Genomic DNA, 5136 nt, shown 5'->3' on the forward strand with positions numbered 1-5136 from the left:
TTGCATATTTTAAAAAAAGACTGTTTCCAAACTGCTCAAACAAAAGAAAGGTTCAACTCTGTGAGATGAATGCACACATCAGGAAGAACTTTCTCAGAATGCTTCTGTCTAGTTTTTATGGGAAGATATCTCTTTTTCACATTAGGTCTCAAATGGCTAAGAAATATCCCTTTGCAGATTTTACAAAAAGACTGTTTCCAAACTGCTCAATAAAAGAAGTTTCAACACTGTGAGATGAATACACACATCAAAAAGAAGTTTCTCAGAAAGCTTCTGTTTTCTTTTTATTTGAAAATATTTCCCTTTTCACCATAGGCCTCAATGGGCTCAGAAATATCTCTTTGCAGATTCTACAAAATGACTGTTTAGAAAACGGCTGGATCCAAATTACACCATTATGGCTCACACACTGCAGCCTCAACCTCCCCAGGGTTAGGCTATTCCTCAAGGGATCCTACAGCCTCCACCTCCCAAAGTGTTGGGGTTACAGGCGTGAGCCACCAGCACCCGGCCTGGGTTAATACATCTGGTCTCACTACATCTTAAATACACACCCATGAAGAACTCAAGTCAAGAGAGAGTTGGCAAGAGACTCTCAGCATTCTCTCCCGAAACCAGTTAGGTGGATGGCAGACGTGTGTCCCGAGCTCCTGGGGTTTTAGGTGACCATGTGTAGAGGAGAGATTTCCAATGTTTCCAGAGAGGCGTGAGCCACAGTTATTCGGGGCATCCGAACACGAGATGGGGTTTCTGACAGCAATTTAAGGCCAGGAAGGGCCAGAATCTGCCAAGGCCCATGTCCCAGGGTGGGGCCAATGGAACCCAAGGTAGAGGGAGTCAGCCGTCCTCACAGAGAGGACTCCAGCCCTAGGCCCCGCTGTGCAGACCAAATCAGAAGGAAGAGAGTCCTAAGGTCCTACATGCCACATCCCTCCACTGAACATGGGAGTGGATCTGTTTCCCAAACATGAGGTGACATTCGCTTTGCAATGGATCACAAGGGGCCGGGCTTTCCACAGTCGGCAGGATAAAGAAGTCATTCTGGCTCAGCCACCCCCATCCCCCGATAACTGGTGAATTTAAAGGAGTCGAGGCTGGCCGGGCCGGAGCCGCTACAGGGGGGAGGGTGGTGGGTGGGGTGGGGGTTTCCTGAGGCCCTGCAGAAATTGGGCCTTTGCCTCGAGGATGACAGTGCTGCAGGAACCTTTCCAGGCTGCCATATGGCAAGCACTAAACCACTATGCTTACCGAGATGGGGTTTTCCTCACAGAACGCCTTTATGCAGAAGTACACTCAGAAGAAGCCTTGTTTTTAATGGCGACCTGTTCTTACCTCCCAGAAAAGGCCTATAAAGCATATAGACTCTTTAAAAGACACAGTTGTCCTACACCACAATGCAAATACCTGCTTGCAAAATGTTGTGTTGATCTCAGTAAGCTTGCAGACTGGGAACAAATCTTATCTGGTGGAGTGTTTAATAAGCAGAAAAGCCATGATGATATTGTTACTGAGTTTCGTGATTCAGTTTGCTTTCCCCTTCCATTGTTGGGACGTGTATATTGCAAGACAGATCGGCTTGCCAAAGGATAAGAATGTTACCAAAAGAGACTTAGTTTAAATCCTTTCCTCTGGTATCCCTTTGAATCATTATGTGAAATAGGTGAAAAGCCAGATCCTGACCAAACATTTAAATTCACATCTTTACAGAACTTTAGCAACTGTCTGCCCACCTCTTGCACAACACAAGTACCTAATCACAGTTTATGTCACAGACAGCCTGAGACAATTCTTATGGAAACACCCCAGGACACAATTGAATTAAACAGAGTCAATTTAGAATCTTCCAATTCAAAGTACTCCTTGAATACGGATTCCCCAGTGTCTTTTATTGATTCAGCTGTAATTTCACCTGAAACTATCCCACTGGGAACAGGAACTTCCATATTATCTAAACAGGTTCAAAATAAACCAAAAACTGGTCAAAGTTTATTAACAGGACCAGCAGCTCTTAGTCCATTTACCCCAAGTTTTGGGATTTTGCCATTAGAAACCCCAAGTCCTGGAGATGGATCTTATTTACAAAACTACACTAATACACCTTCTGTAATTGATGTGCCATCCACTGGAGCCTCTTCAAAAAAGTCTGTTGCCAGAATTGGCCAAAATGGAGCAAAGTCTGTCTTCTCACAGAGTGGACATAGCCGAGAGGTAACTCCAATTCTTTCACTAACAGAAAGTTCTGGTCCATAAATAACTACAACACCTCAGGTAATGAGCCCCACTATGACATCTCCCCGAAATGCACGGCATCGAAGAAGTTCATGACTCTTTACTAGTGACAGTTCCACAACCAAGGAGAATAGGAAGAAATTAAAAATGAAGTTTCCACCTAAAATCTCAAACAGAAAAACAAAAAGTAAAGCTAATAAAGGAGGAATAACTCAATCTAATATAAATGACAACCTGGAAATTACAAAATTGGACTCTTCCAACAATTCAGAAGAGGAAATATCCACAATCACACCTCAGATTCAGGCTTTTAATCTACAAAAAGCAGCAGCAGAAGGCTTGATGAGCCTTCTTCGTGAAAGGGGGAAAGGTTATTTAGCTTTATGTTCATACCACTGCAAAGAAGCTATAAATATTTTGAGCCATCTACCTTCTCACCACTTCAATACTGGTTGGGTACTGTGCCAAATTGGAAGGTCCTATTTTGAACTTTCAGAGTACATGCAAGCTGAAAGAATATTCTCAGAGGTTAGAAGGATTGAGAATTATAGAGTCGAAGGCATGGAAATCTACTCTACAACACTTTGGCATCTTCAAAAAGATGTCGCTCTTTCATTTCTGTCAAAAGACTTAACAGACACGGATAAAAATTCGCCAGAGGCCTGGTGTGCTGCAGGGAACTGTTTCAGTCTGCAACAGGAACACGATATTGCAATTAAATTCTTCCAGAGAGCTATCCAAGTGGATCCAAATTATGCTTATGCCTATACTTTATTAGGGCGAGAGTTTGTCTTAACTGAAGAATTGGACAAAGCATTAGCTTGTATTCGAAATGCTATCAGAGTCAGTCCTAGACATTACAATGCATGGTAAGTGGTAATGAATTGTAAAGACAAAGTCTTGTTGATGGTGCTGGTAGTCACTAATTTTTCATGTTAGATAGCTCTTTACTGTCATGAATTTGGTTACTAATACTTAGGAATGGTACATACTGGTCAATAACTTCAAACTAACTTTTTTTATGAAATGTATGTCTTTAACAAACTCTTCAGTTAATTAATGATAATAGAATACGAGATGCTTATACTCAACAGTTTCAGTCTTCTACAAAACTTTTGCAGATACTGTAGTTGTGTTTTGTTTGTTTGCTTGTTTAGTTTTGTTACTTGATTTGTTACTTTTTCTTCGAATACAAAAATGGTGATTGGGACAAAAAGTGCTTGGGAAATTGGAAAGGAATAGCATAATTCACTTATTGGATAATAGAAAAAAACACTGAAAAAGTTCACTAGCTGCTTTTTGACAATGTTCCGGTTTATTGAGTTACTATTAAGAACTTAGTGTATCCTTTATTTAGCAGTATCTCTGTTTTACTTTTTTGTATTTGTGTATAAGTAGACACATAGGAAATTACTACCAAGGTCATATTGTTATCAACTGAATAACATATGAAAAAGTTTGGTCCTACTTCTGCCTCAATACCATACTTACTGTTGATATTTATTGTATTTCTCTGGACTGACTTAAAAGTTTAAATATCAAGAGAAGGCAAGGCATGGTGGTTCATGCCTGTCATCCCAGCACTTTGGGAGGCCAAGGCAGGCAGATCACAACGTCAAGATATCGAGACCATATTGTGAAACCCCGCCTATATTAAAAGTATAAAAATTAGTTGGGCTTGGTGGCAGGCGCCTGTAGTCCCAGCTACTCAGGAGGCTGAGGAAGGATAATCGCTTGAACCTGGGAAGTGGAGGTTGCAGTGAGCCAAGATTATGCCACTGCACTCCAGCCTGGGTGACAGAGTGAGATGCCGTCTCAAGAAGAAATAAAATAAAAATAAAATAAAATAAAATAAAAGTATCAAGAGAAAGTATAATTCTGAAGTAGTAACTCTGAGGAAGCTTTTTTGTCAGATACGGTTATCTTTGGGGTTAGTTATTATAGCAGTTGAGTTTTAACACTTGATTTGCTTCTAAATCTGAAGCATTATATTACTAAAATATTTTTTGATTTGTGATTATGTTGTTTAAAGGATTATCTATCATTTTGCAGTAGTAGTTGCAGTGCCTGAAAGATTGCCAAAAAAATAGTGCTAGCTATTGCTGACCAATGTAACAATCAACTTGCCAATATTGCCATCTCTTCCAATAGCTGTGTTCTCCATAATATTTTAAGAACTCAGTTCTTCATAAGGCTTGTGTTGTTTTTGATTTTTTCCCAAGTCTGGTGGACCCTTGTGCTGTTCTTTTTTAAATGTGTATTGTCGGTCCAGCTATTCCGCAGGAGACACATTCTTAAAAACCTTAACCGTATCAAAAATTGTGTTTAAAGGAGGATTATTCAGACTGGCAAGCTTTTAGTAGGAGGAGTTTAAATGCTGACTTATTTAGGTAACTGTAAATACTGAGCAACTTTATTCTATCTACAAAATAGATAGCCTTGCTTTTCTTTTCACTTTCACTATAATTAGCACCATGTTTAATACCTTTTCTTCATCTATAACACAATTATAATGATATACAAACCACTCAAATAAAGCAGATATATTGTGCTCTAAAAAAAAGTCATTATATGGCACACAATGTGGTGTGACTCAAATCTAGAATCTCCAGTGAAAACCAATGAAACAGGGTCAAATCCCGTGACTACTAAAAATAAAAAAATGAGCCAGGCGTGGTGGTGCTGAGGCAGGAGAATCACTGTAACCCAGGAGACAGAGGTTGCAGTGAGCTGAGATCACGCCACTGTACTCCAGCCATGGGGGGACAGAGCAAGACTCCATCTCAGAAGCAAACAAACACAGAAAGCCAATAAAGGTGTTTAACTCAACATGTCAGGCTCAGGTCTCTTGACAGGATACATCCAGCACCCGGGGAAATGTTGATGGGTGGGGTGGAATCTATTTTG

General features: G+C 40.3%; 1 pseudogene; it reads left to right on the top strand.

The window, feature by feature from the left end:
- Positions 1-1185: 1185 nt before the first annotated feature.
- Positions 1186-3090, top strand: LOC134759936 (cell division cycle protein 27 homolog; annotated as a pseudogene).
- Positions 3091-5136: the final 2046 nt, after the last annotated feature.

Source organism: Pongo abelii, chromosome 15, assembly GCF_028885655.2.
Source record: "Pongo abelii isolate AG06213 chromosome 15, NHGRI_mPonAbe1-v2.0_pri, whole genome shotgun sequence".
NCBI lineage: Eukaryota > Metazoa > Chordata > Mammalia > Primates > Hominidae > Pongo > Pongo abelii.